The sequence below is a fragment of the Crocodylus siamensis genome, chromosome 7 (assembly GCF_052110815.1).
Source record: "Crocodylus siamensis isolate JL-2025a chromosome 7, ASM5211081v1, whole genome shotgun sequence".
Taxonomy (NCBI): domain Eukaryota; kingdom Metazoa; phylum Chordata; order Crocodylia; family Crocodylidae; genus Crocodylus; species Crocodylus siamensis.
In genome coordinates, this window is record NC_143401.1 from 2,635,252 (window position 1) to 2,658,455 (window position 23,204).

The 23,204-nt window shown below is 55.0% G+C and overlaps 1 protein-coding gene across 2 annotated transcripts in view; it reads left to right on the plus strand.

The window, feature by feature from the left end:
* Positions 1-3,576: 3,576 nt before the first annotated feature.
* Positions 3,577-23,204, plus strand: part of KDF1 (keratinocyte differentiation factor 1) — a 55,350-nt gene continuing 35,722 nt past the window's right edge. For both annotated transcript variants that reach the window (XM_090057024.1, XM_090057025.1), the window contains exons 1-2: positions 3,577-4,656; positions 21,812-21,969. The gene's annotated coding sequence lies outside the window, so the exon portion shown is untranslated. The remainder of the gene's footprint in view (positions 4,657-21,811; positions 21,970-23,204) is intronic.

Consider the following 23,204-nt stretch of genomic DNA (forward strand, 5'->3'; position numbering starts at 1 on the left):
AGGGAGAAAACAGCCAGAGGGGCTTGGGGAAGGTAGGTGGCATCGGCTCTCAGTCTCCGAGCCCCACAGTGAACACAGTAGCAGCTCATGATTTTATCTCTGTAGGTCCCTAGTTCCATCCGTGGTGATTCAGTCCAGGCTGCATCTGTTGGACCAGATGGCAAAAGCATTTGGTCTATATTTATCCAAGTGCCCAACCCCGAGCAGCCAAGCGGTCCCGTCTTCAGTAATGCTCTGTCCAGCTCTGTCCCTCTCTCAAGGGAAAAGGCTCAGTTAGTTTGCAAGGGTGTGTGTGCATGAAGAACTGACCTCAGGGCACGAAGGAGGGCTAAGGCAAAGAGGTGAGCTAGGGTGTCGTGGGGAAGGCAGTGAGGCTGGCAGTTTCTCCCCTCTTGCCATAGCATGCTCTACAGTCTCATTCTCAGTTGGTAAACAGAGCTCTTCACCCAGCAGGGAGATGGCACTGGGAGGTGGTACTGGTTACATGCAGTGTGAAAAAGGAGCTGGGATAAGGTTATGGAGGACACAGGAGGATGGAAAAGGAAGCTCTGGTGCTACAGTCAGGGTGTGGGATGCATGGGGTTGCGGTGCAGAGGGAGTATGCCTGGCTCTCCCCGGCTTCTGGGCTTTGCTGGTCATCACGTGGGGCTGGGAAGGAATTTTTTCCCCTCTTGCTGTTATGGGTGGCAGGACTTTTTTTGCCTTCCTCAGCATCATTGGGTGTTGTCTGCAGCCAAGGCTTGGGATTGTGACCGGGCTGTGCCAGCGCTCCTGCTGAGACCAAAACCCAGATGTTCCTGATTAGAGGGGCTTGCCCCTCCGCTCAGGATCAGACCGACCACCACATTTGAAGTCAGGAGGGAATTTTACCTCCTGGTCAGACTGACATGGACTGTGGGGTTTTGCCTCCCTCTGCAGCAGGGGACATGCTCAACCCTCTGCAGCAGGGGTTTCTTGCTCAGCTTCCTTGGATCTCGAGCATATTTTCACAAGCTCCTTCCGGGCCTTACAGAAGCAGGACATCGGTAGGACCCTACTTCAGCTGTGGGATGAGGTGAAACCAATACTTGTCTGGGGGAGTTTAGATGGGGCTTCTTCTGCCTGGAGCAGGGGGTTGGACTAGATGTGACCTCCTGAGGTCCCTTCCAGCCCCCTCTGATCCATGAATGCCACAAAGTCCACTATACTTCCTGCATCTCCCCCTCAATTGAGCTCTCTCTGCTTTGACCGGAGTCACCAGGCCCCCTTCCAGCTGGGCCAGATAATCTTCCCTGCCAGGCAGGTCCGAGCACCTGTTTTAAGGAGTGCTCTGTCTCCAAGCAGCACTTGAGGGCTCTTACAAGGGGAGACCGCATCATTTCAGAGAGGTGGAGAGGATGCAGAAGAGGATGAGGCTGCACAGTTAGGGCAGGACTGCTGGCTGGCTAGGTGGGGATTTGTCTCGCAGAGAGCGTCGCAGACCTCAGTGCATGTGGCACCAAGAGGTTTGAAGGATGCGTATGGCAGGCATGGGATGGCTCCTGGAAGCTGGTTGGATGCCTTCAGCCTCACATGGGCCAGAGGGAGCTCCAGGGGTTAGAGGCAGAGGCAGCCCCTGCTCCCCGCACAGGCCAGAGCCAATGCCGTCTGTCTGAGGCTGCTCGAAGGACGGCGCTAATGAGGAACAGCGCTGCCATATGTTGTTTTCCTTAAGCAAGGCGGAGTTCTGGGTTTGAACAGGGTCCATCCTCAGTGCCTGGCTTGCAGGCAGCTTTCCTGCTGGAGACTCCGCCGGCTGCAGGGCTGGGGAGCTGGGTAAAGGAGCACTTCCAAAACAAATATTTGAGCAGAGCAGCAACACATGTGAAAAAGAGAAGGGGAGTTTCGGTTCCCGTGGCTCACGTGGGCCGAGTTGTGGGACACAAAACCACTGTGGGGTAGGAGTGGCATTCAGGGCCTGGAGGTGGTGACACTCGAGGGGGCTGGGGTCCATGCGTCGGCCACGACTGAGCTCTCCCTGTGGCCTGGGGGCTTAGGTCCTGAAGGAGCCACACCTATGCATTCTCCCAACCCAGATGCACATCAGTAGCAAGTAGGGATGTGCATGGGTGCAGAGGATCCCTTACACTGGGGTGCATGGGCTTGGCTTGCTGAGATTCCCATACTCCTTCTGTTAAGGGGCTCAGGTCCTTGGGTCTTGCTTGGCTTGTGGATAGGCCAAATCCTTGCCCCTCTCTCCAAATCACTGGTCCCTGGTAAAGAAGAAAGTGCAAACCTGCTTATATGAGATGGGGACTCCGAATTGTGCTCAACTGAAGTTCCCACTCTTTCTGAGAGATGAACACCAAGGAATGCGTGACTCAGATGGACCCAATTCACAGAGCCATGAATGCAGGGGGACACTGTTGACTGGGCCTGGAAACTCCTGCTGGACCCAAGCACAGAAACATGCCACCATCCGTGGCAAAGAGACACCCGGTCCTGTATCTGTTCTGCCACAGCAACACTGTGGTTGCTTGGAGCTTCCTGGATGGAGCTGAGCTGCCCTCCGCGGGCATTACTTTGCAGCAGCAGCAGGGATGCAGCTGAGAGCCTCCTATGCCAAAAGCCCAGACCCCTGTACTGTAACAGAGCAAAAAGGTGTTCCCTGGCCCCAAGATTTCACAGCCAAAAGAAACCCAGAGAAGCTGGGATGTGTGAGTCATAGATTCATAGAGAAGCAGGGCTGGAAGGGACCTCCAGAGATCATCTAGTCCTTTCCTGCTGCCTTCCCTGGCCACTTGCATGGCAGTGCGGGACCTCCTGGCTTCCCCCCCACGGACCAGGAGCTCCCTTTGGCTCTCCCCACTCGCCCATCTCAGCAGCCCAGTCCCCTGGCCAAGCCACAGCTATGTGTTTGTACAAGCAGCAGAGCTGTCAGATTTTATTCTCTCTATTTTGTGTTGAGAACAGTGATTTTTTTTTTCGGGTGCCAAAACAAACCCAGCCCCATCCTCAGTGATGGGTGTCTGAGGGAAGCTTTGCCCTGACTAAGCCGACCCAAGAAGGGGGTCTGCTCTGGCCGGGACACTCCACCTCCGCCTCTTCTCCGTGGCCTCCTCTGTGGCTGGTGGGACGGAGCCATCTTCTCCCTGGCTGTGTCACCCTGGACGTGACGGGGAATCCTTGCTCATCTTGTCTGTCCCATTCCCGGGCCGTGGGATCACCCTGTACAGATGGCAGCAGAACTGCACTGCGGTGGGGGGAAGGTGCAGGGATCTCACCCAGCGGCTTAGTCACCAGCTCTTCTCTCTGCTGGGGAGCTCGGCCACAGGAATGAGTGATGGGATTAGTCAGGGATGGGGGGGAAGAGCTTGGACAGCTCCTAGCACCCCCGGAGACAATGGGGCAAATTCTGGTTTCAGAGATGCCCTTTGAGGCCAGCGGGCTTGCACAGGCGCAACAGGCAGGGGCCTGTTCTCACGTCAGGCAGCCCCTTCCACCAGGCTGCTTGGCAGGACCGAGTGGCTTCTGGGTGTATCTGTGCTGCAGTCACTGCCACGCGCTTGGGCACGCACCACTTAGCTCCCCATGTTTGCCCGCGTTTGGGCACGCACCCCATGTTTGCCCGTCTTCTTGGGCAGGCTGTGCAGCCTGCTCCATGCTACGCTGCTGTTGGCACCTGAGCTCGTTCGCTCAGTGACCTTCACATGAGCTGCAGCTGCTGCTGTGACTTCAGTGTAGGCAACCCCAGAGCCGGAGCCAAGTCTAGCACTGGGGAAAGCGGCCGCTATGGCAGTTCTGGGCGCTGGATCCCTCTTTGCTCAACTTATGCAGCTCAGGTGGTGGCTTCAAGCCTTGGGGATAACAGAAAGGCAGGGGGAAGGGGCTTTATCCCTTCCCCGTCTGCATTTCACCCTCTCCTTGCTTTCGTCTCTCTATCTGAAAAGTGGGGATAGTAACGCTGGGCTGTGACGATGCAGTGTGAGGGGGTTTGGGGCTGTGGCTGGAAGTACACAAATATGAAGAGCAGGAACACCTCCTAGCTCAGCAGAAACATCGAGCTGCAGACAGCCCTTACAGAAACGCATCTGCTGCCCTGTCCTGTTCCATCTCTGACAAAGCAGGAGAGAGCGCGGGGAAGGGAAAGGCAAGGACTTGGGTCTAGAAGGTGGGTCAGCCTGTGACAGAAGGTACTGGGATCTGGAGGCCCAGCTGATAGGATGCCACATGCAACTCAATTGCTGCTGCCCACTGGACAGGAGGCAGATGGGCAGAGGCCAAGGAGGAAGCTTGAGTTGCCCCTTAGCTCAGGGAAAGCAGGTGCAGGACAGAAGTGATTATCAAGCCAGCCCTGGCCCAGGGAGAAGGATCAACTAGAAACCCAAGGGAAGCAGCTTAGGAGGAAAAGGACCCACTTAAAGCAAAAGCCACCATATTCCTGCTCTGTCCCTCCCTAAAGCACTCCAGGCTCAGCAGGTTTCAGCGTTGCTGGTATTTGGGTCCTGACTGCCCTCACCCCCATCCTCTTTCTATTAATAGTGTTTGACCCTTGGCTGTCCCGTACCTGCTGGATGGCAGTGGACCGAAGGCTGCAGAGGCTCGTTAGAGGTTACTGATATCACCCAGGAGTTTCCTGTTTCACCTGCCTGCTATCCGATCCCGCTGAATGCTTCTTGCCTGCCCCAGCCATGTCTGGTACGTTCAGTCCTTCCCTCTGCAGGGACTGGGAGCTGGGCTTTTTCTCTTGGCCGGTTCAAAGCACAAAAGGCTGTTGCAGGTTCAAGCTTGTTTTCCACACTCTTCGGTTTCTTGCTCAGCTCCCAGAATAGGTTGGTCACCCCATTTTGCTCATCTGACCCCATTAACCAAAGCCTGCGAGTGAATAGTAGCCACAGCTTGCTACTCCCATCCCACCCTTCACACCCCCAGCACACCGACCTCCATGCCTGTGGCACGCTCAGATTCCAGGATTCCTAGTGTTAATGGCCAAGAGTGTCCGAGGCATGCTGCTGACACGTGGCAGGGCTCAAATCAGCACAGGGCTGGCAGGGCATTGCAAAAGCTGGGGGTCGTGGCCTCGGCGGGAGTAGGGAACTGAAGCTGCAGTGACAGCCCAGGCATGTGGTGGTGGGGAGGATGTGAGGCTGAGCAACCTATGACCAGGAAATGGGAAAGGAGCAGGAACAGAAGAAGGAGCAAGAAGGGGGTGAGTGGCTAAGGCAAGGGGCTGGGAAGTGAACCGAGCTCTGCCACGGACTTGTCCTGCCATGTTAGAGATAAGGCACTTCATCTGTTTGCCCTCAGCTTCCCTTTTCTCCCTGCCCCTGTTTCTCATGAGAGAGGGACCAACCCTCACACCCTTTCTTCTGGAGCTTTGGGTGTGATGCACAGACCTTCCAGGCTTTGCATCCAGCCTGGCATAAGCATCCCCGGTATTCAGGTACATCCCAGAATAATCGGAGGGGCCTTGGTTTCCCACAGGCTCCTGGAACAATGACCATCTTTACCCTGCAGCCTGTCTCCAGCCTCTGCACAGCCCAACAGTACCTGCCCTCTCCACCCCCAGGCACCTCCTCCCCTGCCCCTGCTCTGCCTCTCAGCAATGCCGCCTGCTGCTACCTGTTCAGGAGGATCATCAGCGCGATGCTGCAGGATGACTGAGGGGTCTGCAGCCTCCCTGCAGTAGCCCCCAGCCCACCAGTTAAAAACCACTGTCCCATGGCAGCTGCCCCTTGTGCATGGCCTGGCTGTATGCACTGGGCCTGGTTAGATCTAGAGAGCAGCTTAGTAAGGGGCCTGCCATGTTCCCATGGAGCTCCGTGGCGTAGGGGAGGCTGTCTCTCAGCCGGGACTAGCAAAGACCCTTCTGAGAGCCCCCATGGCCACCTCTAACACCACAACCTCCCTCTGAGCAGACATGCCACGAAAGGAGGTTTGCTCATCGGAGGCAGGAGATGGGTCTCTTCTGTGCTGGAGTCAGGCAGGGCAAAGGTGGCAGAGAAGGCCGTGCCACTGCCACTGCAGGTGGCTCTGGCAGGCTCCTGTCACTGCCATCGTACTGCTGCAGAGCTCCAGTTCCCCTGGGCATTACGGGGTGGTGCTTTTCTTCCTTCCGGGTTGGAGCTGTTTCTCTTGGCTCAGGACTGTGGATGTCTGGCAGGGTGATGGACTCGCCTAGCTGGGCGGCAGGTCTGTACCACAGCAAGTGTTAGTCCTGGCCGGGGACCAGTGACTGTGCTGTGGAAAACATCGGGACATCCACCAGGGCCAGGAAGGAGTGCAGGACATGGGATTCTGTGACTGACCAGGGAGTGCGCATGGAGACAAGTGTCTGGGCTGCAGCCCTTGCCCCTTCCCAGCCAGTGCCCATCCTCATCTCAGGGACGGCGATGGAGATTAGAGGTCCAGCATGCAGTACTCTGTGTGCCACAGCGTTTACTGGAATATGTGACCCCCAGGAGCTGCCCTCCTGCTCAATTCAGGGCCACTGTTTTGTTTGCTTGCAAGGGTCACGGTTCTCATGCTCCTGGTGCCCCAAGGGGACAATGTATGAGCTCCCATCCTCCAGAAATGCTGCCAAGCTCACTCCCTCCTGCATTTGGGCTTGACACGAAGATGCTCTGAGCAGCTGCATCCCCCATGGAAGTCAAAGGGCCCCCTGTTCATGGCCTCTCTGGTTGAGATCCATGGGAAGGACTGCAGCAGGGATGTGGGGCTACATTTTCCAAAGGAGCTGCTGATTTGGGCTGCCCAGATTGCATCAACATAGAAAGACCTAATTTTTGGGTGGGGGGCCCTACCCGATCAGACAATCCAGGCCTCTGTAAGGTACCACCCACAAGAACCAGTGGCTTTTGAAAGTGCAGATGGATTGTAGGCCAAGCCCAAGTGCTCCCACCCACCCCTCCAAAAAAATCACAAGAATAACTTAACCCCCAGGAGGCTTTTAACATACTAGCTTCGAGCTTCTTTGTCATTGGCCTCCTACTCTTTTGAGTCTTCATTGGTCCCATCTCCAAAGCTTTTCCTCTGAAACATGAGTAACTTGCTTTTCTCGTGAAAACAGAGAATCTCTTGTAATTACTGGATTCCAGGAGCTGAAGTACTCAGCAAAGTCATGAGAGTGGGCACCAGGGGGCTGTAGCCTGTCCCTTCCCGCTGTAGCCAGCTGGCAACTTATTCATGCCCTACTTTAGGCATGACTATGGTTTAATATTTAATGGTTTAATATATAATAGTTGAATATTTATGTTTACTGTCTTGGTCTCTGTAGTGAATCATGAATGTTGGCAAGGGACATCTGTAACCCTTTTCTCTTGTGTTTTTTGGAAAGACCCCAGTTTTTCCTCATGTTTTCTTATGCCTCATGGCAGCTTCCGAGTGCTGCGTAAACAGTAACTGGTGAACTGCCTCTTAGGAATTAACTGTCTCTTTCTGACATAACTTGGGAGATAATATTTTGCACTTAATCCATAGGGAGAGACTTTTTTTGTGCTCTCTGTGAGCGCAGGCGGTCATGTCGGCAAAGGGTTTTTAGGGATGTGCAGTATGCACATGTGAAGGATATGGCCGGCATTTGGGAACTGAGCCTAGGGGCGTCTGATGAGACCAGCATCTCATTTTCTTCAAAGAAGCACTGGAAAATGGGAGGTGAGCATACCTGATACCTGCCTGAGTCTGCAGGGAGCCTGAAGCCTGTTGCTCCTAAAGTCTGAATGGCCTCATTCAGCTTTATTCTGAAACCTTCTGCCCACCCGTGGGGAGAGATGGCTGCTACGTGGGGCCGTAACCAGGACAAGCCATGTGAGCTCCTGCATTGCTTTTGTTGGACTCTAGCGTGACTGTAGTCATCACCAGTTTGTCTTTACACTCCAAGTACTGTTTGTGTTCTTCCCTTTGTCCCTTCGTTGCTGCCCTGTGACAGTTCAGTGCCAACCATAGAAACTCCCATAAAGATTCAAAGAGTTTCTCTGGCTACAACCTAGCATTCGCTAATGCGGCTTCAGGGCTGGGCTTGGTTGCTAAGGTGTGTTCCCTTTACTTAAGCAAGGTCTCCCAGCACAGCCACAAACATCACTTGAACTCTGGGACACCATCTCCTTGCTAACCATGGAAAGCAGGTGTTTCACTTAGCAACCAGACATGCCCCCCCACCCCCCGAGAGTGGAGCAGGGTCTAAGCAGGACTATCGTGTGAGACTCAAACACAGGCCCCACGCTGCCTGGCTGTAGCTCAGGCAACCAGCCAGATAAGAATAATAGTTATAAAATATAATTGGTCACATTTTATTAACCCTTTAAAAGTCATTGATAGCTGGAACCTTAATGGAAAGGATTAGTGGAGGTTTTATTAAGATTTCATAGACATTCGGGCTGGAAAGGACCTTGGAAGATCTTCGAGTCCAGCCCCCCGCCCAAAGGGCAGGAAGTCAGCTGGGGTCATAGGATCCCAGCAAGATAAACATCCAAATTTCTCTCGAAGGTGTTCAAAGTAGGTGCATGAACCACCTCAGCTGGCAGGTTATTCCAGACCTTGGGGCTCAGACAGTAAAGAAGTTCTTCCTTATGTCCAGCCTGAAACGGTCTTGCAGGAGTTTGTGACCGTTCGACCTCGTCATCCCTTGGGGTGCTCTGGTGAACAGACGTTCCCCCAGGTCCTGGTCAGCACCTCTGATAAACTTATAGGCAGCCACCAGATCACCCGTAAGCCTGCGCTTTTCCAGGCTAAAGAGCCCCATGGCTCTCAGCCTGTCATCGTAAGGTCTGTTTTCCTGACCTCTGATCATGCGCGTGGCTCTCTCAAGCTTCTCCGCATCCTTTTTGAATTGTGGAGCCCAAAACTGGATGCAGTACTCCAGCTGTGGCCTCACCGAGGCCGAGTACAACGGGAGAATGACGCCCTGGGATTTGCTCGAGAAGCATCTGTGGATGCAAGCCAGTGTGTTGCTCACTTTACTAGCTGCAGCATCACATTGCAGGCTCATGTTCGTCTTGTGGTCAGTCATGACCCCCAAGTCCTTTTCGTCTTTAGTGCTAGCCAGTGTAGCACTGCCGAGCCTATAAGCATGGTGCAGGTTTTTCCTCCCAAGGTGGAGAACCTTGCATTTTTTGGTGTTAAACACCATCAGGTTCTCATCTGCCCACTTCCTGAGCCTGTCAAGGTCAGCCTGGATCACCCTCAGGTGTGGATGCTTTACCCCAAAGTTTGGTGTGGTTGGCAAACTTGGCCAGCCTGCTTCTGACACCAATGTCTACATCATTAATGAAGATGTTGAATAGTGTTGGCCCAAGGACAGAGCCTTGAGGGACCCCACTGGTCACGGGGCACCACAACGATTGACTTCCATCAACCACCACCCTCTGGGTCCTACCGTGGAGCCAATTCCCCAGCCAGCAGATTGTGCTGAAACTGAGGCTGCATTTGGCCAGTTTTGCTAGGAGGTGATCATAGAATACCAGATCGAAGCCTTTTTTAAAGTCAGGATATACAATATCAATCTTCTCTCCCTTGTCCAGGTGATAGGTCACCTGGTTGTAGAAGGAAATTAGATTCGTCAAGTAAGACCTATCCGCAACAAACCCGTGCTGGCTGTCCCTCAGGATGTTGTCATTGGCCAGTCTGTTAAGAATAGTCTCTCTGATAATATTTTCTAGGACCTTCCCCAGGATAGAGGTCAGGCCGATGGGCAATAAGTTGTCAGAGCATTCAGCAGGTTCTTTGTAACCCTCCAGAAGACCTGCCAGGCATAAGTCACAGCTCCGTGGGGTGTGTTATGCCTCTCAGGGCATGTCCTCTTCCTGGAGCTAAACTCTGTCCCTTTCCCCTCTCTTTACAAAGGTCCAAGGTCCAAGCTTGGATCCCTGGCTTCAGCACCTTTGCTTCTCACCTTGGCTTTTCCAACAGATTTAAAGGAGTTTAGGTCAGATGTAAAGCAGCCAGCAAGGTATTTGCAATGACACGGAACAGCAGTTTCCAAACAGGTCAGTATGTGTCATCTAACTCTGGAATAGAGTACGGGAGCCTTTCTGGTAGAATAATTAGACAAGTTGATGTGCATATGCATGATGGCAGTACTGTTTCCCCCTCCTGTCCTGGACTGAGTCCCCCTGCAGTGAGGAGAGCCGGAGTCCCCTCTGTGCTCGGTTTCCAGTTGCAGTTGTGCTGCATTCACATGACTCATGCATGGCCAGAACCGGCAGAGGAAGGGGATTTTGGAAAGTGCCCATGGCCTGGGAATCATGAGGAATGAACGGTCCAGTCCAGGTTCTTCACTGTGTCTCCAAAGTAACTGTGTTCACACATTGGCAGTTCTTGCTAATTCATTCACACCTACCCAGCCATGCCTCTGTGACCAACACCCATCTCTCCATTCCCTGTCCTGGGAAAAACACAAATCCCAATAGATAACAGTACATACAACAGGAGTGGGCTGGGAACCAAGTCACACATCTTCTTTGTAAAAATAACACAGAAATTTCCACGATCTCCACAGTTAACAGCCATCAGCGTCCCTACTGCTCACAAGCTGTAACATGCTGAAACAATTAACTCTTCTCATCAACCACGGATCAACAGAGCCTTCATAGGAAGTGTGAGTGAGCATGTAACTTTTATGCCTACATGGCAGTCACTACACTGCTGTGCGGTGCAGTGTAGACAGGCATGGGGCATAGATAAAGTACCTGAGTATAGGCACCAATTTTTATTTTTACTGGGAGCACCTAAGATGATGGACAGTCCTCTTCCCAAGGGGGGCCAGGGCTCTCAGGCCCCCACATACTTGGCACCTCTGATCTGAGCGTTTTCCCAGTTTCCTGGGTAGATTTACAGGCCATGTTTTGCTCCAAGCTGCCATGGCTAGACTGCTACTGACACTCAAGCTAGCCAGCATGCATACATCTACCCTACACTCCAGTGTAGACACAAGCTTAGGTGGTGCTTTCCATCCTCAATGATTTACAAAGTAGAATGTGGCTGTCCCCCTTCTATAGATGAGCAAACTGAGGCAGTTAGAGGCAATGTGATTTACCTGAAATCATGCAGCAGAGCTGGGTTTAGACCTGGTTCTTCGGCATCCCAATGCTCACATGCCTTTCCGTGCACTCACAGCCTAAGCACCTCTTACTGGCCTACCCACGACTTAATTTTGGAAGCCGACCTTCAGCTGGGGAGAGGCTTTGACCTTCAGCCTAGCAGGTCAGAGAGAATTAGGTGTCAGAATGGGGTGAGGTGAGACCAGGCCAATTATATCAAGGAAAACTCAGCGCAAGCACTTCTTGGGGTTTTCTTCAAAGTATTTCTCCATCTTCATAACGAGCCAGCCACCCACTTCATGCCACGCCTCAGGGTGCAGCCCAGTCGACATCCATGCTTGCTTATGACGTGCAGCGGAGCTGTCACAACAACGATCCCCTGATTGATGCTTCAGTCAGATAATGGGAACAAACACTAATGTAAGCAGGAGGCCACAGTGTTGAGCTATCACTTCCCTCTGATGGTAGGGATTGACATTGAGTGTCATAAGCCCTATACTGCCCACAGGTCCCTGGAGACTTTCCTTCAGCTGAGTGGCAGGGCCAAGACAGTCATGCCATTTGTGTGGTACCTCGGGGCAGAGCCTCTGCTGCCTGATATACCTACCATGAAGGGGATAGTTCTTCCCTGGTCAACACCCAGTAAAGGCAGCCCCTCCAGGAGCCCGCCAGGTAGATGCTCCCCAGAAGCCCTTTCTGTACAGGGAACCCCTCCCCACTATCGGGGTTTCTGCTTCAAAGCAGCTATAGGAGAAACCCAAATCCTCTGCTGCCAGTAGCTCTTTTCCTCCCAACTGCCTGCTGCGCATGGACCAGGAGCAGGATCAGTGACTCAGATCAGAGAGAGGGAATAAAAAGCAGGGGAAGGAATAAGTGGGGGAGGGAGAAGGAGGGTAGCTAGGAAAGGAAGGAAAAGAGTAAAAAGGGAGAGTGATAGAGAGAATGGGGAAGGGAGGAGCAACGGAGAAGGGGAGCGAGATGCGGAAGGGAGGCAGAGAGGGGCAGTCAAAGAGGTGAAGGAGGCAGGGGCGGCTGTCGAGCAGCTCTGGGCAGCGGGGCCAGACCCTGCTGTGAAAACACGGTCCTTCTGCAGCTGTTCAGCCGGGAGCTCAGCTCCTCTGCACAGTCGGTCCCAGCTGGGCTTGCTGAGGGCTTTGGCTACAGGCTGCCAGATTGGGACAAGCGCGGGCAACACCCCTTGGTGCACAGTACAGAGGGTGCCTGCCACCATGAAGCTGCACGCTCAGGTCTGGGCCGTGCCTCATGCGATGCGCTGTCAGCTCCTTCTCCAGGTAAAGCGCCTGGCTCCTGCTCATGTCCCTTGCGCTGACACACTCTGGCGCCCGCCGTTCATTTACCCTGATTCCGTGGAAGCAGACCTGATGACCGGAAACACTCTCTCTGTGGGACCTGCAGCCATAGCACCTCCGGCAGTGATCTCATTAGGCTTCGTGAGCTCAGCTGTGTTGGCCTGGTTAGCCTTTGGCTGGGAGACACCTTGGTATGGCGGGACATGGGGTAGAGGAGCATTCCTCTTTCCAGGCTGTTACTGATCAGTGCAAGGGGGGCGGGCTGGGCTGCCGGAAGGTCCAGACAAGGCATAAGGCAGGACATGTAAAACAGAGGCCACAGCTGCATGTCCCTGGGGGTGCCGTTGGACACACTCTGCAGGAGTCAGGATGTTAAACCCAGCGTCCTAATTAAACAACCGTGTCGGGGTAATGACGCCTGGCCAACCGGAATTCGCCCCTGCGATCCCAGCTGACTCATTCATGCCTTCTTACAAATCCAAGCATGTTGCTGCGAGCTGTTAGGGAGCTGCGGGGCCCCAACCCAGTGCTGCATCTCAGCGGTGGGACCCTTGCACAAACCTAGCGCCACAGCCAGACCAGGCCTGCTCAGAAACACCTGCGGTTTTAAGCCTGCTTGGATCTGGATCTGGACTTGAGCACCCAGGCTCAGGCCCACACCGCGGTTCTGGGGCAGCGGGGTCAAGCTGGGACACAGGCTTGCAAAGTTCCCCCCCCTTCAGATGGGCAGAGCAAGCATCACTCACTGGGACTGATGCATTGGACTCCCCAGCCCACATTAAACAGACCTGAAAGGCTCGCGGGGGCCTGGCCAAGCTCAGTACAGGCTGACAGCACAAGCAGGAGAGGGCTTCCCCAGCCCGCCTCTCCATAACTGGAGTGGCTCCGGCAGCTCCCCCACACGCCACCCTTGTGCTCCTCTCCATAAGAGGAGAGGTGCAGGGGAAAAGGCGAGAGGGGCCACTGCTTGGCTCCCGGGTACATTCCTTTCCTGCCTGTCACTGACTGATATAGTCCCCAGCCTCACTCCGTGCACACGTCAGAGGTGCCGAGGCTGTTTGCGAGGAATTTGGCTGCTGCAAGCACTCGGGAACTCGAGGCAACGGGCCCAGCCGCTGCGCGGGAGGTAGGCGCCTCGCTCAGAGGCAGGATCAGATCCGAAAGCCCACGAGACCCGGGATTCACCTTCGAAATAAAGCTGTGCAGAGAAAAGCCTGAAATTGTGACCTCCAGGAGCTCCGTGGCCAGAAGGCCATCAAGGAGGAAAAGCCCTCCAGAGTTAGTTTTAAGGATCATGTGATGTTTTTTAAACCAAAGTTGGGATTTTCCAAGGGACTGCCCCTTGCTGCAAACACCACCAGCTGTCCACATGCTGCGGCACGCGGGGGGGTCATGATGCTGTTGCTCAGAGAACAATTGCTGCTTAAAGCCCTTAATGAGCAAGTGATTGGGACAAGTTACAACTCTGGTGATGGCAGGCTGTGGAGGGTTAGGGAGAGCCTAGCAAGGGAACTCCTGATGTCTGTGTCCCTTAGCTCCTCTGCGGCATCCCTTCCTGTTCGCGAGGCTACTGGGAAGGCATGGGAGCCAATGGACAACCCAGAGGCAGAGGCTCCCAGAGCCAGGAACCTCCTCAGATTCATTCAGCAGAGCTCCAAGCCTGACCCATGGCGAGGTTTAGCCAGTCAGCATGTGCCTTCCTATGCACTTGTCCTAATGCAGCTGAGTCTCACTAACAATAGCCAGCCTGAACCATGCTTCAGCTCTGCTGCTGCTGAACAGAGTGGGAATTGTGCTTAGCTGGGTGTTTGAATCGCTATTGTTTGGGAAGCGCCGGCAGGGCCAGAGACGAGCCTGCCTTCCTGCTCACACCCTCTGTCCCAGTTCCCACCGCACATATGCACACACACACATGCACACTCCTTGCTCTTTTATACAGGCTTCCTTTTTCTCCTTGGCACCCTGTCTTCCTGCCCACCCCACCAAGGCAGCATAGCTGCACTCATATCTGTGCACCCTGGAACAAGCCAGGGCACTGTGCGTGCTGCCTGAGCAGCTGGTGCCATGGAAAAAGGACCGTGGGTGGTTGGCTTTGCATGGTGCCGTGCACTTTGAGAAGGAACAGCGCCCCAGGAGAGGGGAACAAATCCTTCCTTGAACCTGGTGACAGCTTGACATCTGTCTTGAAGGATGAAAGCCCCCAGGCCTGCTGATACAGCCAGCACTCCTGGCTAACTGTGCTGAGTGTGGACACGTGCTGTGTTGGAGCTGAGTTTCACACTGGTGACAAGGCCTCTCAATCTGCGTGTGCTGCACTGGCTTTGTACGTGAGCCCTCGGGGCCAGCCAGACTCCCAGGGCAGCCAGCGAAAGGGTCACACTGCTCCTTGTCACACTTTCCCAGCCCCTTGTGTGCAATGGCATTTTTCCTCTCACACCTAGGTTACATGTGGCTTCACAGGGCAGGGGGTCATCCCTTTGCTCTGTGTCTGTACAGTGCCTGGCCATGAGGGGCACAGCTGCAGTTCCCCCCAGGGACAGATTGGCATAGGCTGGGGGGTTGTTTTCTCCTCCTTTTCCTAGGATCCTCTGAGCATTTCCCTATTGTTGCACTGGCAGCATCCTTCTCTCCCCTGCTTTTGCCTGTGGCACATCAGGGTGCCCTGAGGGTTTCAGACCTAGGGCCTTATGACTGTGTGGGGAGGACTCAAAGACGTGATGCGGGAGATCCTTGGGTGACCGATGCCTGTGAACCCCGAGTCTTGGTGGCCCTTTCTGCTCTGCATTCCTGTGACTGGGGCGTCCAGGTGAGGCTGCAGGATAGCTAACCCCACCGCTGCAGGCATCTGTCGTCTCAGGCACGACACTGAAGCAGAAGCATCTGCTGCCCCTGGACTCACAGCGTCTTTATGTCATCCTCCTGCTTCTCCGTATGGTTCTGCCTCCCTTCGTCAGCAGCGGTCTCGCATTCCTGGGAGCTGGGGGGGGGGCAGAGGCCCCCTACCCCTCTGTTCATAAGAACCATCTTTGCTGGTGAAGCTCCTAGTTCTTGGCATCAGCATTTCCTCCGGACGAGGCAGCAACTCCTGCCAACAGGCGCTAATGCCTATAATGTAAACCACTTCTAGGCTGTTGAAAGGGGCTGGCTGGCCACAGCGTGAGCAGGGGAGTGTGGCTGCATTAGGGCAGCCAGACTGAAATAGATAGGCATCCAGTTCCTGACTGCCTGGCGCAGCTACTATTCTAAGAGATGCCCTCAAGGGTGTTAAGCGAAATACTCAGGGCAGGGGACAAGGCTGGGCCGGTTCTGAATGCTGGAAAATCACCGGTTCTCGGCTCAGACCAGGGCTCAGAGCCGCTGCATTGAGGGCTGCGTGCTGCTGGAAGGATGCTGCTGTTCGCTCTTCCTGGAATGAGAGCGACGGCAAGAATCGAAGTTCCCAAAACCCTGCTCAGCGGGGGGAACGCGGGGTTTGAGCGTTGCACTTCCCTTCTCAAACAAGCGTGTGCATTACGGGAAGGAGAAAAGTCGCTCAACTCCCCAGATCAGCTCTGCCAAGGCACAGGGGAGCGGGCAGGGGGAAGCAGAGAGCCTAGAGCTGAGAGCCAAGTGTTGTAGGGTACCCAGAGGAGCCTGCCACAGAGCTGAGGAGTGGGACCATTTCCCTGATAGGCCTGTACAGGCAGGCCCCCTACTAATGGGATATAATGACCCATGGGTGTAAGCATACAGCAGGCAGCAAACCTCAGGCCTTCTGCAGGGAAGCACAAGGGAAATCTGGGACTGCTGGGTCTATACTCAGAAGCCTCATCTGAAAGTCCCAGCTCTGGTATATGAGACTGTGGCAGGGTCATCAACCTCAATAAAGGGCAAAGGGGAGGATACAGTGCTGCCTGCTCTGGGGAGGGCGTTACATTGGCACTGGGAACTTTCCATTGCCCCCACACCTCCCTCATATATTGATGTGCGGCTGCTTGGTTTGTACCCACCCTGTTGCAGTGGGAGCCACGTCCCCTGCTGCCCTGGGAGCCACCTTACCTTTGCATGGCTGAAGACATGTTGTGCAGGTCAGTCCCGCAGGGGGTGAAGTGGCTAAACCAGGTTCTACGCCAGGAGCAGGAAGGCCGGTGAATGAGGTACATTAACTTTCAGGGTAAAACAAACTAATTTCTAAGGTTTAACCAGATCAGTGGCTTAAGGAGCTTAGTCAGGGAAGAGGAACTAGCACAAGAGGAGCTTAAGCACAATAACACAGCTGGAGGGAGGGTGGCGTGGCAGGGCAAAGACAGATGAACAGAGGCAGCAGAAACAGGCATGTAATACTTCATCAGCAGCAGGGCTGCAGCCCAGCCTGCCATCGTAACCCCTGTCCTTGCCCCCTGGGTGGGCACTGCCCTGTTCACAGACCCGTGGCCTTGGCTGCAGTTGCTATGCCTGAGGCCTGTAGAGCTATGCCCATCAAAACAGTCGGAGGGAGGCATGAGGAACCAGAAGCTGGAGACAGAGGATGGGGAAGGGTTGGCCAGGTTGCAGCTAAGGCTCCCAGCTTCAGCTGTTCTCCGCACACCCCAAGTGCTGCAGGACCCGATGGGGAAGTTGTGACTTGTTATTTGCACTGAGCATTGCTTAACAGCCCCAGGCAGGGTTCTGCACTACTGCACCAACACCGAGCAGGGGCACGGGACCTGCCCCGGAGCACCTACGGTGTGCGACGAGAGACGGCAGGTTGAACACGGGCACAGGCAGGTACAGGGAGACAATGCGGTAGTGCTGGTCAGTGTGACGGTCAGCGGTCTCAGCACATGCCAGTCTGACTGCCCTCCGGTCTCAGCCAGTGAAGGTATGCAGGGGACAGCGCATTAAGTAGCGGGGTGGCCATTGCTGGGGACCTGCTCCTAGGAGTGAAGGCTGCATAGGAGAAAGCACAGAGGCTGATTGGAGGCATGAACCAGTTTTGCAGAACAGAGCGAGAGCTGATAGCGAAGAAGTCAGGAAGGACCATCAAGAAAAGACAAGTAGCTTGGGTCAGTAGTGCCAGAGAGGGGAGCCAGCTGGCGGGATGCAGAGACAAAACCTGGTCAGAGCAGTGGGCTGGGAGAATGGTCTTTGCCTTGGCTTCCTGGATGGGCATGAGCAGGGCCAAGACCAGAGAAGGACATTGCAATAATCAAGCCTCTGAGCCTCCAACCTTGATGTGGGACCTGGGGTTGTCTGGCAGAAGCTATATTGTCAGGGTGCCAGGAGGGGCTAGAAGCCAGTGTGGGGCACGGGGCCTCCCTGGGACGGGGATTTGACCTCACCAGATTCTCAGAGATCAGGGAATCTGTTGACTTTGTGGAGTCACCAAGGGGGACTTTGGGGAGCTTCCTGTCCCGTGTGGGAGTCTGCTCTGCTAGGAGCAGTTTTGTCCATGTATTGGAGTTCAGACCAGAATGTGTCTTCCCAGGGTACAAAGAAACTTGGGACTGGTGCCCAGGTCAGGCCCAACACTAACAGCAACAGGGAAATGCCATTCGGACCTGGCCTCGGTAGCAGAAGGCGACGCAGTAGCAGAAGCCAGGAGGCAATGCACCCCCATGCTTGTCAGAGTTCCCCGCCGCTCGTACAGAGGCCGGGACAAGGTGGACCCTGATGCCTGCGGGCCAATTAGTTTCGTGCCAGGTCGGGTCTCGCGCAGCTGCCCCTGGGCATTACGCAGGGTGGGATGGGTAGGACCTTGGCTTGCACTCTTGTGGTCCACGTGGTGTGTGGCCCATGCGAGGTGTGGGACTCGGCCACTGAGAAGCCGCAGAGCCCTGCTCTGTACCGTAAGTCCAGCAGAGTGCACGATTACCATGAGCCTAAAACCCTCCTCCCAACATTTGGTCTTCAGGAAAATATTTGCCCCCAGCTGATCTAGCTGGTGGGGGTCCAGGAAGAGACCAGGAAGGGCTCTAGTGGGAGGCCTTGGTGGAGGTTCTCGCCGGGCGGGAGCGGGTTGTTACCTTCAGCATAGTGCTCCAGAGCGCCCGTTTCCTCAGCAAAGCCACGGCTGACCGGGCATGCAAATTGCATTTAAGGAGGGGAGTTTTCTGTCAAGCCCTTTATTTCGTTTCCTTTTTCTGGCAGAAGCCAGATGGGGTTTGATTTTATGGTAGCTTGAGAGAGCCGAGAACAATTGCCTTGAAGTCAGCGCTGCAGCAGTAGAAAAGCATGAGGAAGGCACCCGACGTGCATCTGGACACCAAAATGTGGCTTGACATGCCAATTTACCACAAGCCTCACATGCTTGCTGGATGACATACCTCTCACATGATGGCTTCGATGGAGCACGAGGGCAGTACGTGTCTTGCTCACAGCAGGTGTGGGAATGCGCGCTGCTACCACCGTTCCTCACAGCATTTATGCAACCAGTGGAGCGTTTCTAATTCACCCTCTGTTGAGCTTTTCCTAATTAGCCTTTGCTTCTGCTTGTCGTTCTGCCCGAGAACCGTAGCCCACTGGACAGCGGTTTGGCCAACTCATCAGCCTCCATGCCAAACAGAGCTCCCAACGGCACAGAGCGCCAGCCCTTTCCTTAGGGCCTGACTCATTCAGTAAACCAGTTCTGCGTCAACTGGACTCAAACCAAACCAAGGACCTGCTGCCAGGCCTTATCTAGACTGCGTCCCAGTAAGGGCTTCTACCGCCCATCCTGCTGGCAGGGGTGGAGTGGGCCCGGGGTCACCCCTGGCAGGTGCTAAGGTGTGGGTCTCTCCCTCCTCCCACTCACACATGCATGAGAGGTATCACTCAGCCTACGGGGGCCCTGGGCCACTGCCTTGGTTGCACCCCATGAAAAATGGTTACCTTCTCTACCAACCCTTCTGCCTGGCTGGGACCCAGAGTCCTTCCTGGGTCTGGCCTCTTCCACCCTGATGGAACAGGTGCCCTCTTCTAGGAAGCCTTGCCCAGGCTGGCACATGCCCTCAGTCCCCTGACATAGGGCCCGGCAACCAAAGCTTTGAAACGTGCCCTGGGATCAGCGTCCTGCCAAACCCTGACCCCCTGTGCATGCAGCCAGCTCCATATAGACCAGGAGGCTGGGTGCAAGGGGAGGTCTCTGGGTATCCAGTCCCACCTGCCTGGCCAGGTCTGCCATGTCTGCAACATCTGCTTCTAAGCCCAGTGTATAATGGCGCTGCAGGCACCGTGCATCTCCTGTGCTTCTTGTGTGGCTAAATGCCCCTGCCAGTGGCTGTGGCTTGGGACCTGAGCCACATTATATCACCGCTCAGCAATGCGCTGCCTGCCACATCCAGCACTCTGATAACCATTACCATGGCTTGGGAGCCAGCCCAGCTGTTCCCCAGCATCAGGATCACACAGATGACATCCGATATAAATTCGGCGGCTTCCTGCAGAACAGAACTGGCAGTCCCTGCTCAAAGCGAAGGAGGTGTGGGGAGGGAGCCCACAGCTTGAACTTTCCATGCTCTCACAACCTGAAACCTGGTGGAGATAAACAGAGGAAAACCTCCACGGACTGATATTCCTGCATCACAGCTCCACCTATCCTGAGAGCCAAGATCCCTGTAACTCCACAGCCAAAAGTACCGTCTCTGCAGCGAGAGATACACAGTGAACTCCACAGCGTATTGTGGACCCTGCTGGAGGTGCATGTGCTGATTGCAGAGAGGCGGGGAACCATGTCAGGATGAGGGAGTAGCCTTGACACTAGGGCAGCGGTTCCCAATCTGTGGTATGGGTACCACAACCTGTCAGTGGTATGCTTCAACAGACTTATGAGGATTGCTTCATATGACAAAAATTTGCTGGTGGTACTTAAAAGTTGAACTGAAAAATGTGCAGGTGGTACTTCAGGTATCGTTTGAAATTGGTGGTGCACAATCTATCAGCGTTTGGGAACTGCTGCATGCATTAGAGGAGCTGGGTGCCAATCCTGGCTCTCTTATTGACCTGCCTTTACCGTGAAGGAGAGTGGGTCATTGCCCCTTCCCCTCCTGGTACTGCCTGTGAGCTCTGCAGGGTCGGGTGCGCAATGGGGACCTCATCCTGCTTGGGCCAAGGCTTACAAACCGATAACAAAAGAGGTCAGTTGGGTCTCCCCATGGTAAGCAGCAGCGAGTCACTTCCTTGGAGCACTGAACAAGGAAGGGGGCATCCTGCCTGTCTGCACTGCCTTTCCAGCACCCCTCTGCTTGGCTTTCTCCTGCTAGGGATTTAAAGAAGCCCTCCTCTCTAGGCTTTCTCTCCCGTGCCTCAAGGATGGATCCCAGGCTCCTTCCGGCATCTCTCTTGCTGGCTCTCAGTACCAGGGGCTGTGTTCAGTTTTCCCACACTCTTGGCTCTGCTGTGTCCCATCATTGCTCTCCTCACCCCATGAAGCCTGTGACTCACCAGTGCTGGCCTGGCCCAAACAGGGGGCATGTGCTTTCATTTAGCCTTGCTCTCAAGCACACCCTTGGAAACCTGGTTCTCCATCCTCCACTTCGAGTCCTGCTCCAGGAAAGCCTCGCTCAGATCCACCCTGGCAGCCAGTGTGAGGAGCAGGGCAGACAGCCCCAGGGTAAAGGGTGGGGGTGACGTTGGAGGGGGATCATGAGCCCTGGGCTGACTTGGAGCCAATACAGGGTGTGGGTGATCTGAAAAGATAGCCCCCCGTTGTTTTCAGCTCTGAGTCCCGTGCTCTGGAAGGTTGCAGCCCACATGCACATGTCTCCTGGGTGGGAGGGGTGTCCGGGCCTGGACTCAGAAGCTTTTTGCTCCTCCTAAACACTGGAGGGATGTTTTCCAGATCACTGCTCCATATGCAGCTATCCAGGCCAGCAGCCCTTGTAGGGATGTGGTGCTCGGGAGCAGCATGCGTAGGGGAAGGAGACAGGCAGTCCCTGCCAGCAGTAGACTGGATCTTACAGTAGAGTGTCTCTGTCACCTTGCTTCCTCCTCTCCTTATATCTTCACTCTGTCCTTTCTTTAGTTTTCCTTCCTCCTCACTCTTTCTCTCTGCCTTCTCCCGTCCCTTTCTCCTGTCTCCCTTCTTTCATGCCCAATCCAACTCCCTGGGCCCCAGGCAGGAGCCGAGATCTTCCCTGGGGAAGTCTCACCTGAGAGAGCCCGACAGTACCATCTAGTGGGCACTGGCAGCTCCTGCCGCACAGCCTCGGCTTTGCCTGGCTGCAAACCAAGCCCTCAGCTAGGACCCAGCTCAAGCCTTCTTCCCCTTCGGCCTGCTTCAAAGCTGCTGAATCCTCCGATGGTCCAAGAAGGCATCAGATGTTAACCTGGGCTTCGGCTCCCTGCTTCCCCAAAGACGCTGCTCATCCTGTCCTGGGGAGCCTGACAGGGATCAAGAGCCACCAGGGATGTGTACTGGTCCTGGGTTTGGGGTCAGGCCTCAGAAACACCCTTGGGGACTGGGTTTGTGTTGTTCTGCTTCTCCTCAGAGATTTCTGAGGCTCTTATATCACAAGCCCAACTTGGCAGGTGTCTGCTTGTCTGACCGGGACTGGTGCTTGTGTTTTACAGAAGCTGGAGGGTCTCTGGAGGATGTCAGCTCGGGCTGTCCCTGCTGCCCTCCCACCCCAGAGCACTTCCAAAGGGATGTGAAGCTGGAGTCATCTAGCTCAGCAGCAGCCTGGAGCCCGCAGCAGCACTGGGCACAAAGCATGGCACCCATACCTCAGGTGAGAGCAGGGATGTCTTCACACAGCACAAGTGGTGCAAAACCATCAGAAGGAGCCTTTGCAGCTTGGGGGTAAAGGCTGGAAAAAAATCACTCCTCTCTAAACAGAGCTCCAGGGACTTGTGGGCACCATCAAACCAGGAAGCCTCTGTGTCCTTCAGCATCCTTGGCTTTGACATGGAGGTTCCCTCCCGCTTGCACTTGGTGGAGCAGGTGTTTGCCTCCCTGCTCTACTGTAGCGGCAAGCACTTTAGTCACCCATGCTAACCTCAGCCATGAGCTGGCATGGCTGGCTCAGGGCACCGGTGCCAGACTAAGAAGCCCCTTGGGGCTGCTCCTAGTCGCACCACACACTTGCCTTGTACCACCTGAAGGTCTTAGTGTAGTGCGAGCACCGGTGTTGCAAACAGGGCCTTGGCAATGCCTGCGTCTCCTCTGCTTTGACTGGAGGCTGCTCCTGGTTTGGTACCTTGTATGCAAGGTTCTGAAGTGGTGATTTGCGGGAATCTTTCAGGAAATGGTTGTCTGTGAACAGAGGATGGGGCTTGATGGCCCAGAAGGCCCCTTCCCATCCTGTCTTTGCTGGCAGCCTGGATCTAGAAACTTAGGGGTGAAAGAGCCATGGAGACACTTGATAGATCCAGAGCACGGTGGTGGTGTGAGCGGGTGCCTCAGGGAAGGAAGGACTCTGGGGTTCTCGCCATGTGATTCAGGCAGGTCACTTCCTGTCTTTGTGCCTCAGTTTCTCCATCTGATGAATGGAAGCAGTTGCCCTAGCCTGTGGCATGGGGGTCTGGCCCTGCAGCAGAGGCAGGAGCTCCAGGAGGGACATGGGGCTTGGGGATGGATATGAAGGGCTGTGAGATCCCCAGATATTAGCTAGGCCAGCTCCTTGCACTGCCATCACAGTGGGCGGGTTACTTGCCTTCTGCTCACTTTATTGCCTACTCTCTGGGAACAGTCGAAAACACAAGGGAGCCCAATGTACCCCCTACGCCAGCTCCCACCCCCCAACGCGGCTCCCTTCATCATGCCTACCCTCGACCCCGGGGACTTGACACTTCAGGCCCACAACCGCTTCTCCCACGCCCCACGGGCTGCACCCTGAGGTGGTCAGGGAATGGGCCCTTCGTGAAGTCCTGCAAATCGCCCCCACCAGCCAGCGGCCTCCGCCCCCAGGAGTCTGAGCAGCTCTTCTGCAATCCCGTCTCTGCCCCCAGAGACACGCTGTGCATT